Raw genomic sequence first — 13841 nt, forward strand, 5'->3', positions numbered from 1 at the left:
GGGGGCTACCTGATGCCCGCGGGCACCACGTTGGTGACCCCTGATCTATGGTATATATTTTTTTCATGTTTTTCGCTGGAAGCGCCATATACTGTTCATATATATTTTGTATTAATCAGTACGGAGCATATTTCAATAAAACACTTCTCAGTGAAGCATGACAAATACAAAACTGAGTAAACAACCAACATTTGTGTATGTAATATGTACAATAAAAAAATATGATTTAAAAATATCAATGCAAAAAAACACGGATAATTTGCTCTTAATTCTGTCTCAGAAAATCATTACAATGATAGGTATATCTTTTTATTTTTATCAATCGAAACCAGCAACCAATCATTTTTTTCCCATAAAACAGAATTACAAATTGAGCACACAAGCAACATACACTGAATTGTGCATTCTTACAAAAGAGAGTGCGAGAGAGAATGCGAGAGTATAGCTAACCATTATAATGTCTAATTTCTCTGCAAATTAATTGTGATTTTTGTAATGATGAAACAGAGACCTTAGGACATGTTTTTGCACTTACACCAACATGTTAGTCATTTTCTCGGTTTTGTATTTTTCATGCTTCATTCACAGTGTTTATATTATGCCGGATATCGATTAATAAAACTATATATACAGTACTGTAAGTATTCCCACCTACGGACCTCTATCAAACAGAAATTCCCTCACCCGGAAAAACAACGTATGCATTCAATTTTCTACTCCGATATTACATTGGCGATCGATTCCTGACAACGGAAGTTCCGGTATCCGGAACCCGCAACCAATAGAGAAGCCCGCAGTAGCGCAAACTCAAGCAGTTCCCACTCGATACTATGGAAAAACTTTGACCACTCCGCCGTCATCGGATCCAAAACGGCGACATGTAAGTTACTTCTTTGGCATGCTGTTACGGCCCCTGGGATCCTCTTGGGGGTGCTATAGAGTTCACCTATGCTTCCTCCAACAGGCCAATGACCGATGCAGAGCACCTGTGGCCTCCAGGAGCTCTCTCCTTCAAATAGCCTGCATAGAAACTTGTCTCGCTCTCTTCTCTCTCATGCTTTTGGTGACCCCTTCTAGGTATCCCAGGTTCCTCAGCTTTTGGACTGGTTATGTTCATTTAGCGTTATGTTTTTTTCTATACTTCAACACCTGCACCAACACTTACGCATTCATGCACACCTTCACTACTGATTTCACTGATGACCTACTTACATTCTGTGTACTTTAATTGGCACTTTAAAATTTGGTCTGAGTAGCAAACTGGCCTATCTACCTCTTCCCTTCCCTTTCCTGCAACAACACTGCCCCGGCACCAAACAAACTAGCATCCACCTCCATCTTAACTGGCTGGTCTAGCCGCGGTGCTACCAGAACTAGAGCAACACATAGCACAGACTTCACATTCTCAAAAGCTGTTTGACACCGAGTAGACGACACAAACTTAGCTTTACCTTTCAGTAAGTCAGTTAAGGGAGCAATTACCATGGAAAAGTTCTTACAAAAAGCGTGATAGTAACCCACTAGGCCAAGAAATCGTATCAGCTCTTGGCACAGGATACTGCCTGATACAGCCTGAACCTTACCACCAATAGGATGAACCAGACCCTGACCATAGCACCAATAGGATGAACCAGACCCTGACCAACAACACGACCCAGGTATGTGACTGTTGCTCAACCTGAGCCTGAAGGTGGGCAGAGTCCCCCAGCTATGGAAAGCATCCTGCCTGGTCCCGGTGCCAAAGACCCCCCACCCGAAGGAGCTCAGCAGCTTCAGACCAGTGGCGCTGACGTCTCACCTGATGAAGACCGTGGAGAGACTGGTCCTTGTCCACCTGCGCCCCCTGGTGAGCTCCTCAATGGACCCACTCCAGTTCGCATATCAGCCTGGCATCAGTGTGGATGATGCCATCATCTACCTCCTCCACACTTCACTCTCCTACCTCGAGAAGGCGGGGAGCACTGTGAGGATCATGTTCTTTGATTTCTCCAGTGCTTTCAACACCATCCAGCCCACCCTGTTGAGAGACAAGCTGGAGCGGACGGGGGTGGCCCACCACCTCACCACATGGATCCAGGACTACCTCACAAACCGGCCACAGTATGTGAGGACACAGGACTGTGTGTCTGACATGCACCTCTGTAGCACGGGGGCCCCACAGGGAACTGTCTTGGCTTCCTTCCTGTTCACCCTCTACACCTCAGACATCAACCACAACACCCCTACCTGTTACCTGCAGAAGTTCTCTTGACGACTCTGAGATTGTCGGCCTCATCACAGGCAGAGATGATCGGGAGTACAGAGAACTTACTCAGGGTTTTGTGGACTGGTGCCAGCAGAATCGCCTCCTGATCAATGCGGGGAAATCCAAAGAAATGGTGGTGGATTTCAGTAGGCGCCAGCACTCTTCACCTGCACCAGTGAATATCCGGGGAACAGATGTTGAGAGAGTCTCAACCTACAAGTACCTGGGTGTTCATCTGAACAATAAACTGGACTGGCGCGACAACACAGACGCCCTCTATAGGAAGAGTCAAAGCAGACTCTTCCTACTCAGGAGACTGAGGTCTTTTGGGGTTCAGGGGACACTCCTCAGGAACTTTTATGACTCGGTGGTTGCATCGGTCATCTTCCAGGGAGTGGTCACCTGGGCAGGCGGCGTCTCGGCCCGGGACAAGAAGTGGCTGGACAAACTGGTCAGGAGGGCCGGCTCTGTCCTGGGCTGCTCCCTGGACTCTGTGGACTCGGTGGGGGACAGGAGGATGTTGGCCAAGCTGTCATCAATGCTGGGCAACCCGGACCACCCCCTCCAGGGCACCCTAACAGCACTCCACAGCTCCTTCAGTGACAGACTGTTACACCCTCGCTGTGCAAAGGAGAGATTCCGCCATTCCTTCTTGCCTGCTGCTGTCAGACTCTTTAACAAGAACATTGTGTAGTCTCTACAAACTGGCGGACATTAGTGCAATTGTGCAGTCCTGCACCTGAGCTCATATCGTGCAATACCCAACATTCCCCACTACTGTAATACCGTGCAATACCCAACATTCCCCACTACTGTAATACCGTGCAATACTCAACATTCCCCACTACTGTTAGTCTAGTTTTATTTTTATCCAATGCTGTTCCTTACATTTCACTACAGCACTGCAGCACTGTCACTTATTTAAGAGTATTTTTCCTCTGTACTATGTACAGGCTAAAATGAGTGTTCCTCATACGTTTTATGTAGATGTATATTGGTGTGTATATACATGTGTATATACACATGTTACTGCGTATACTTACATAGGTTTGATCCTGAATGTTTGCCGTTAATGTTATACATTAATGGCTACATTATGCCGCCATCCCTGTGTGACCGACCTATATATTTGCTGCTGTAACACTGAAAATTTCCCCACTGTGGGATCAATAAAGGCCTTATCTTATTCTTATCTTAAGACCCACAACCCGGTCATCTCATGGGACCGCCCTGCCATTGTAAGTTGGAGTTCCTTTTGTTATGCTCACTGCCTGAGGTCGGCTGTCGAGGGCAGTAAACCTTCCCGGGAAATTACAGTGGAAGTGATTTATCTTGACAGCATTCCCGAGATATATCATGACCTACGTCGGGTATTTAGCAAGGAGCGCGCACAATCGTTGCCTCCCCACCGACCCTATGACTGTGCAATTGATATAATACCCAACTCGCCACTGCCTACAACCCGCTTGTATCAGATATCGCAGCACGAACAGCAAGCCTTGAAAGAATATATTGACGATTCGCTCGCAGCAGGTCTTATCAGGCCCTTCAAGTCCCCATTAGGGGCGGGGTTTTTCTTTATAGATAAGAAGGACAAGACCCTACGACCATGTGTAGACTATCGTGGTCTTAATGAAATCACCGTTAAGAACAAGTACCCGCTTCCTTTAATGGATTCCGGTTTTGCCCCCTTCAGTCCGCTACGGTTTTTACTAAACTCGATTTACGTAGCGCTTACCATCTGGTACGCATTAGGGAGGGGGATGAGTGGAAAACGGCCTTCAAGACTCCTTTGGGGCACTTCGAGTACTTGGTCATGCCGTTCGGTTTAACTAACGCCCCCGCTGTCTTCCAGAGTTTGATTAATGATGTGCTAAGAGACGTTCTAATCGTTTTTTGTTTTGCCTATTTAGGTGACATTTTAATTTTTTCTCTTAACCTCCAAGAACACCAGCAACGCGTTCGGATCATTTTACAGCGGTTGTTAGAAAATCGTCTTTATGGGAAGGCTGAGAAGTGTGAATTTCATGTTGAGTCAGTTCAATTTCCCGGGTTCATTGTCGAGGAGGGTCAGCTTAGAGCAGACCCAGCTAAAGTCCAAGCGGTGGTGGATTGGCCCACGCCCACCACCAGAAAACAATTGCAATGCTTTCTGGGTTTCGCCAATTTTTATCGAAGGTTCATCAAGGGCTATAGCCAGAGGGCGCTACCTTTAACCTGGCTTACGTCCGTTAAGGTCCCCTTTGATTGGAATGATAAGGCAGAAACAGCTTTTCGCATGTTAAAGCCTTCACCAATCCTCCTGTCCTGCGTCATCCTAACGCTGCGATACCTTTTTTTGTAGAAGTGGACGCTTCGGATTCAGGAGTGGGGGCTGTACTGTCCCAGCGTTCCCCGGTCGACCAGAGACTCCACCCTTGCGCCTTTTTCTCCCATCGACTCAGCCCCGCGGAAGCCAATTACGACGTGGGTAACCGTGAACTGCTGGCCATTGTGCTGGCCCTTCATGAATGGAGGCACTGGCTTGAAGGAACCAAGGAGCCCTTCACCGTGTACACTGACCACAAAAACCTCTCCTACATCCGATCTACAAAGAGGCTCAATTCACGCCAGGCCCGGTGGGCATTACTGTCGACTCGTTACAACTTCACCCTCACTTACCGCAGTGGGTCCAAGAATGGGAAGCCGGCTGCCCTGTCCCGTATCCATGATCCTGTGGTGGAGCGCCCTTGGCCTGAAAACATTCTCCCCGCTCACTGTATTGTGGGGGCATTGAGATCGGAGGTGGAGCGGAGGATCCAGGAGGCGCAAGGAGGGACGACAGTACCAGCTGAATGTCCCGTGGGTAGACTGTTTGTGCCCCCGCAACTCCGATCGGATGTGTTACGGTGGGGGTATCCGTCAAAGGTGCCGTGCCATCCCGGGGTGGACCGCACTTGTCGTCTCATCTCACAGCGATTTTGGTGGCCGGAGCTTAAGAGGGATGTCTTGGATTTCGTCAAGGCCTGCTCTGCCTGCGCCTGCAGCAAATCTTCCCGCTAACCACCGGCGGGCTTACTGGAGTCTTTGCCGGTTCCACCGCGACCTTGGTCCCACATCTCTATGGACTTTGTCACTGGCCTTCCTTCTTCCCAAGGCAAGTCTGTCATACTCACCATTGTTGACCATTTCTCCAAGTCAGCTCACTTTGTTCCTCTGCCTAAGTTACCATCTGCTCTTGAGACCACCGACCTGCTAGTCAGCCATGTCTTCCGCTTGCACGGGATCCCAGTTAACATAGTATCGGACCGGGGTCCCCAATTCGTCTCCCAGGTGTGGAGACGTTTCTGCCGTGCCATGGGAGCCACCGCCAGTTTGACTTCTGGATACCACCCTCAATCAAATGGTCAATCCGAACGGGCGAATCAGGACCTAGAGTCTACACTCAGGTGTGTATGCCTGAGTCGGCCCACGTCATGGGCCACCCATCTACCTTGGGTGGAATATGCGCACAACGCGCTGGTCTCGTCAGCCACGGGGCGTTCACCTTTCATGGCCGCATATGGGTACCAGCCTCCGTTGTTCCCGTCGCAGGAGAGGCTGGTTGTGGTTCCGTCCGTTGAGCACCACTTGCGGTGGGCCCGTCAGGTTTGGAGGGAGACCAGGGCCGCCCTGTCATGTACTGCAGCTCGCAATCAGGCGATTGCGGATCGCCGGCGGCGTCCAGCGCCAGCGTACCAGGTTCGGCAGAAGGTGTGGCTCTCTACCAAGGACTTGCACCTTGCTGGCTCATCGCGCAAGTTGGGACCGAGGTTCACAGTTCCGTTCGAGGTGGATGCCATCGTCAACCCGGTGTCTGTCCGGCTCCGGTTACCACTGACCATGAAGGTCTTCTGGATACCACCCTCAATCAAATGGTCAATCCAAAAGGGCGAATCCCGTCTTCCACATGTCCCTGCTCAAACCCGTGGCATCCAGCCCCCTGGCCCCCCCTCCCACTCCACCTCCTCCTCCGCGGGTGATCGACAGCGGACCTGTGTACACGGTGAGCGAGATTTTGGACTCTAGGCGCAAGGGTCGGAGTGTCCAGTACTTGGTCGACTGGGAGGGCTACGGACCGGAGGAGCGGCAGTGGATTCCCCGCTCCTGGGTCGTGGACCCGTCCCTTCTCCGTACCTTCCACTCGTCCTACCCTTCAGAGCCGGGTGGTCCGCTGGGAGGCGTCCATTGGGGGGGGGGGGGGGGATATCGGGTGCTGTCATGGTCTGTTCTTGTTGTGGTCATGTTTTGTTTTTTTTGTTCCCGGTTGCTCCAGTAGGGGCAGTAGGTGGATCCTCTGCATGCTTGTGACCATAGCACCAAGTATTGAATTTTCCAGATGTCCTCTCATGTTCTCGCCATGTATTTTGCTCCTTTTGTTGCCTCAAGTTTTTCGCCATAGTAAGTATTGTATCTTGTGTTATTAAAGCTACCCTCGGTTGAACTTTTTGGAATTGGTGTGATCTTGTCCTTTTTACAACAAGCAATTTTCGTTATTTCTTTCCTTGCCTTTTGCAAGCGTTTTTGGTTGTTCTCGTTTTCCTGGTTTTGTCATACCAGCGCCTTTTAGTTGCACTTTGTCGGTTTTGCGTATTTTTGTCTAATAAACCCTTTTTGCTCAAAACACCAGCTGAGTCCACACTTTTAGAGTCTGCTTTGGTTCCGGGTCCTCCGGGAACCCTGACATTAATAAAGAAAAGGTCAACATTAGTAAATGTTTGTTTTTAAATGTTGAGACTGACCAATTTGAAAAAAAACATTATGTGATTAAATATGAATCTACACAATAATTGCATTAATAAGAATGATAGGGGTTCATCAAGTAAATGTTGATGATTTTAAATGTTGAGACTGACTCATTTGTAAAAACGTTATGTAGGTGTTTAAATATAAGACTACACAATACTTGCATTCTTAATAAAGAAAAGGTCAACAATAGCAGATAATGATCAAATACGGAGTCTATATAATTAGTCTACACATTAATTTGCATGAATAAGAATGATAGGGATTCATCAGGTAAATGTGAATTTAAGGGATGAGACTGACCAACTTGTAAAAAACCTTATGTAAGTGATTAAATATGATTTTGAATAAATAAATGAATGAATTTTTTAATGAAATATTATTTCCACAATAATGGTTTAAACTCTCCCTGACACGTCTGCATTTATGGTTGCTGACGGTTGGAGGTTCATAAGCAGACCATTTGGGTACGTTCTTCTTAGGCGCGCAACAGAGGAAGGGGACTTTTTTAAAGTTACAAAAAAAAAGAAAACACACCAAGTTACATTGTACGTTCTGTTTACAGACAAGCTAGTGATTAGAGTCCCTTTGTCACTTTCCTAATATGTAGGGAACTTGTTACACCTCAGTATTAATCATTCAGATTTTTTCAAAAGTGAGTTTATTATTATTATAGGCTAGTTGCCCCTCACCCATCCTAAATGGACACGCATTTTGATACACAAAGCTTCTCAAGAAATCGCCGGTAAGCAACCGTTTATCTACATTCCTCTGGTTGACTCCCCCGACTGCATTGTTCACATGCGCTCACACAAACGCACATGCAAACGCACCCATACACATGCATATACAACTACGTTCACATGCACACAGCCACACAATCGCACACACACACGCCCACGTACACACACACACACTCGCACACGCATCCCCTCAAGGCACCCCCTCAAGGGAGGGCTGCATACACACACACACGCATGCCTTCAAAAAGCTTGTTGCTAGCTGTGCTGTTTATCAGAGTTTGAGCTACACTGTATTTACTAACTCTACATGGATTGAAATCACTCCCTTTGAAGAACACAGATCAAACATTTACACGTCATCTAGTTACAATACGTGCTATGTGCATATGATCTAACTTGGACGTTTACAAATACATCATAGCAAAGTATTGTATATAAAAAATATGGAGATATATAGAGATGACATAACTTAATGTTATATTTGGCATTTTCATGAATATGCACGAACACATAGTTACATCTGAAACAGGTATAATGATTTCACAGATTGTTATTCGGGAATGCACGGATGGCTAAAATCCTAAAACAAATAGATAATAATATAAACTAGTGTTATTCATGAATGCATGGATGGCTAAAATCCTAAAACAATGGCTAATGACAACATGTACAAGTGTTATTCATGCGCGTTCAGTTAAATGTAAAACAAGATCACATTTAGATGACATAAACTCGTGTTAGTCATGAAACTAGAAGAAGTATTTTAAAGTATGTACTGACTGTCCATTTTTTATGGTCTGTTTGTCTCTGAGTTTCTTTGCGCTCCACTGAGATTCTTCTTCTTCCCGTGCCACTCCATTCATATCGTTCTGCATTTGACTCTTAATTTACAATTTGAAAGGTCATGGGTTATTTGGAATATTGGGTTTTCTCACCCATCCTGACGAGATAAAATCTGTATAGGCCTACACCGCCCACATTTTTTCAAGGCTATCTTCCTAATTAACAACGTGAAAGTGAAAGTATAACCACTGATGAACAAAGCACCTCATTGTAAGACTTATCATACGCACACACATTTCTGGGGAGCACATAGACACCTGAGTGAGGCCTATCTGTGTGTATTTTAAGAAGGCATGCAGGCTCCGAGCACAGGTGGGGGGGCAACAGTTTTGTGCTGACACCAGAAAATGTGAAGAGGCCTACGCTTAGACTTTTCACAATTATGTTGCCTTAATTGTACACTAACCTGATGATTGTATGGAAGATGCCCTAACAAGCTGTATTAGATCAATAAGGGTTGCTATTCTCAGTCATTAAAAAAACATAACCAAGCATGCACAGTGGTGTATAGGTGTAGTTCAGGTGTTTCATAGGTACATGTGTAGTTGACGTGGTATTGCTCTAAGATGAATTCAATCAAGTGGGCACTTCATAATTGTATGGGAAACGTCCTAACAAAGTGTAGTAGAACAATAAGGGTTGCGATTCTCAGTCAATTAAAAAAAAAAAAAACATAACCAAGAAATGAAAATGATGTACAGGTGTATAAATAAATTTGACTTGACAAGTGTAGTTCTGCTGTTTCATAGGCAAATGTGTAACCCCATATTCCAGCGGCAGGGGCGGACAAAGTCCAGTTTGAGTCAATGATTCAGTGGGCGTGTGTTGTCTTCTTTCCAAATAAATCCTTGATTTTTGATGAGCGTTTGATCCACAGCCTTTGTGAATAGAAATACATGTCCCTCAATCATGAGGCACTCAGGATGATCTATTTTACTTTCTGTTTTAGTGTGTGGTATTGCGCTGCATATGAGGGGAGGGCCTGAAAACATGTCTGAACAATGAACGTCTACCCCAGGCTATACAATGAGTTTCATGTTACAGGTGGAAGCATGATGTCATTCATACCCTTATTTGGGCATGCTGGAAAAGATGGCGGCTGCCTAAACATGTCTGGACTTGCCTTGAACGAGGCGGAAGCATAATGCCCATATTTGGGCATACCGGAATAGGACCTTAATCATAAATGACGTGTTAAAGGGTGGAGACTAGAAAGTGCCAAAATGGCGGACAGGAAACGATGCGTGGCAACGTAAAATGGCCGACCGAACGTGAGGTATCGGGGCGGGGTTAGGGGTAAAATTGCGTTTCCGGACTACAAAGGGGTGTGGTTAGATGAGGTATTGGACGTGTTTGGGGTGGGAATGAGTCTTATGGACTACAACATGGCGTCATCAAAGCACGCGGTTGCGGTGGGGCTTACGGACTGCAAAATGACGTAATAAAAGGGGTGTGGCTAGGGGAGGGGCTCTACTTCCGCACAATAAAATTACGTCATCAAAGGGCGGGGTTTAACCCGGATATTACATCATAAGTGGGCCGTGGTTAAGGCGGGAGTTCCTGCTTGACGTCACACCTGTCAAAAGTCAGATTTTTGTTGTTTGGCAAATAAAAATAAAGCTTTACATTTAAGATTCTGTCTCAACCCCCTGGCATTAAGAGAAAAAAACAGAGGGACAACTGAGAAAAAAAGTACTACAAACTAGTACTATGAGCAGTAGGAAAAAAATTAAAAGTGTGTATATGAGGTGCTTAAAGATTTAAAGGCACCATCACTATCCCTTACCAATAAATGAGTCATTCATGAATAATTTCTATAAGAATCAGATATAACAACACGCAGTGTCTGAATGTGTAACATGTGCTAAAGAGAGACTACAACACAGAGAAACACTGCTGCCCACAGAATTCCCAACACGTCCCTGGGAGCTAGTTGGTGTGGATCTGTCTGATCGGAACATCTCTGCACACCCACTTCCCCCCAGCTCCACATGTTCTTAAGAGAGCAATTCCAAAAGTTCTCCTCTGAATGGTTCTTCCTTCACACCACCTCTAGTCCAAGATTTACATTCTACATTCTACATTGAAACATTTCGAATTTACATTATAGTTCATAATGTACTCAGGAAGGAGGATTTTATGGTAGACTCATTGCATGCGCTAATCCTGAGCGTCCTCTTGTGGCCCACGGAGTTACTGTTTTGACGTTGTAAAATAAACCATTACAAGCCCTTCAATTCGGAGCCGTCTGTCTCGTCTATTTAGTGGGGCCCGCACTTATAGCTACACACACAATGGTGTCCCTCGAACCCTAAGGATATTTAAAAAGAGAAATGGTCTCGCTAAATCTCTCGCATGCGAACATTTCTACCATTTTATTACAATTGGGGTGCAGTTCAGTCAGAAAAAGTTGGCTTGACGTTCGATATTCACGAGTTAGAGACAGTCCACAAATGTAATGTTTGTTTGTGTCATAAATTGACAAAAATATTCACCAAAAATCAGTAAATCAACATTTTGTAATTCTGATTTCTGTGGGGGGCGGCACGGTGATCGACTGGTTAGCACGTCCGCCTCACAGTTCGGAGGTCGTGGGTTCGATCCCGGCCCCGGCCTCCTTGGGTGGAGTTTGCATGTTCTCCCCGTGCCTGCGTGGGTTTTCTCCGGGTACTCCGGTTTCCTCCCACATTCCAAAAACATGCATGGTAAGTTGATTGGACTCTCTAAATTGCCCCTAGGTGTGATTGTGAGTGTGGATGTTTGTCTTTGTGTGCCCTGCGATTGGCTGGCAACCAATTCAGGGTGTCCCCCGCCCACTGCCCAAAGACTGCTGGGATAGGCTCCAGCACGCCCCGCGACCCTTGTGAGGATAAGCGGTATAGATAATGGATGGATGGATGATTTCTGTGGTAGATGAGCAAAGGGAGACATTTAACTACTACACCTCAAACGTAAGGTACACGGACCTACACGAGTCGGTGTACCTTCCGTTCATTCTATTTCCGATTTAGGCACGCAAATCTGAAAACAAAAAACGGGGTGTTTTTTGTTTTTCAATAATTGGAGCACTTTTAAATAATAAAATACGCCAATTGTAATAAAATGGTGGAAATGTTTGCATTCAAGAGCTTTAGCGCGACCATTTCTCTTATTAGATATCCTTATGGTTCGCGGGACACCATTGTGTTGGTAACTGTAAGTGCGGGCTCCACTAAATAGACGAGATCGAGACGGTTTCGAATTGAAGGGCTTGCAATCGTTTATTTTACAACGTCAAAACAGTAACTCTCCTAGGCCACAAGAGGGCGCTCAGGGTTAGCGCATGCAATGAGTCTCTACATAACAACTATCTCGCCCAGACTTCAAATTCGTGCCAAACCGAATCTACTTCTGCTAACGATGCCGTTAAAGACAGGCTAAAGCACTGCTTCCGGGAAAACCGGAAGATTACACTTTGTAATCGAGATTTTAAAATATCCCTGCAATTTCGCATTTTGGATTCTTCGCGTTTATCTGGGAATACAAAAAATAACAACAGGAAAACGATACATACTCGTATTTAATTTTTTAAACCAGCTCCAATTATTGAAAAACGAAAAAAAATCATTTTTTTGTTTTCAGATTTGCGTTCCAAAATCGGAAATAGAATGAACGTAAGGTACACGGGACGTACACGGGCCAGACACGGACCGAAAAGACAAATAAATATCTTCTTGGCAGTGAATGAGTTCAATAAATAATGATTGATTCAATCATTTAATACCAAAGACATATTTATGTCAAAACATAATATGTCCTTGTTTGTAAATATGTCTACATTTCTATACCAAAACACTTGTTTGTAAATATGTCTATATTTCTATATCAAAACATATAAATGATCTTGGCACTGAATGAGGTAATATTGTGGCCACAAATTTTAAAAAAATCTCGTGATGTTTGTATCTCTGTTGGATCTGTTGCCTGCACTTGTTTTTCTTTAGTTCTAAGTGAAACACACAATTGAAGAAATCCTGATGTGAGAAAGTGGTTTTCTTGTTTTATTTACTTTTTATTATCATTTTCTTTATTCATTTTTTTTACAGCGATACCAACATTTTTTTTTACACGTGTAGTTAGTTTGTGGGAGTTATGATTTAAATGTCATTCAGTACAGTTAACGAAGTTAAGTCCAGTCAATTTGGAAACGACTCGAGAAAATGTCCACGTGTGAGCCCATCTTCACCGAGCCTTCTGCCACATACAATATGGCGGCTCGGACGTGAACGGTTTCGTCCGCAAGGAGAAATCTAATATACATTTTATAGCCTAGACAGCCACTGCGAGAAAATACACTGTAATCCCCAAAATGTCCACTAGAGGACAGGATAGTCGGTTGGTCTCAGAATAATAATACTAATTTTGGGGCCTTTTTGTGATTTTTTTCAGTCTGATTTATTTATATTAATATAAAATGAGGATATTTGGGTCCCTGAGTATTACTGCAAGTACTAAAAACACAGTAATCCATAAATGTTCCACCAAAGTGTAGCAAAATTGGTTTTAACAGTGATTCTTTCAATTTTATTTATTAAAATTCATCAAAATGCAGAACGCTTCACGAATTTGCGTGTCATCCTTGCGCAGGGGCCATGCTAATCTTCTCTGTATCGTTCCAATTTTAGTATATGCGAAGCCGAAGCTACGCAACATGTATCACCAGCAGTCCAGTATATGAAGTGCATATTAGACAACACAAGTCACACTTCAGGTGTCAGCCAGAACCACACAGACACCTATTTGGATGTAAATATCCATACAATAATGGAAGCTGATTCAACAATGTGTCAATGTGTGATTATTGTGCCACCGTAAGCATAAATTCACAGAAAACTAACTGCAAACACAGGAAACCCCGGTCGAGCACCGCACAGCAATCTAATTGGCTGCCTGGAAGATTATGCAAAGATATTTGTCATCAGACGAGTACCATTGGTGCAGACAAAAGGGCCGCGCCTCCTTGCTTCCCCCCGCCCGGGAATGCAGCTCGGGTGGGGGAGGGAGCGCCTCAGGCATGCTTGCATCAGGCCTGCAGTGCAGCCAAAGAAAACAAACCGCCCTGTAGTCCCAGTGAGCATGAGCATGAGTTTAGCAAGCCGATTGAGCATTTATTTGATTTCCTACTAGTGTGCTGAGCTATCCTACAAGTAGGGACACATAGTAGTGTACTAGTACATGCATTAAGATTCTATTGTCTCTTCATATGA

The 13841-nt window shown here is 44.9% G+C and overlaps 1 non-coding gene across 1 annotated transcript; it reads right to left on the reverse strand.

Moving 5' to 3' along the window:
* Nucleotides 1–13176: 13176 nt before the first annotated feature.
* On the reverse strand, nt 13177–13282 carry LOC147132669 (U6 spliceosomal RNA). The gene has a single exon (XR_015082342.1). It is a non-coding gene; the product is annotated as a U6 spliceosomal RNA (small nuclear RNA).
* Nucleotides 13283–13841: the final 559 nt, after the last annotated feature.

This window comes from Filicampus tigris, chromosome 18 (genome assembly GCF_054856515.1).
Source record: "Filicampus tigris isolate MCC_2025a chromosome 18, RoL_Ftig_1.0, whole genome shotgun sequence".
In the NCBI taxonomy this organism is placed as follows: Eukaryota; Metazoa; Chordata; class Actinopteri; order Syngnathiformes; family Syngnathidae; genus Filicampus; species Filicampus tigris.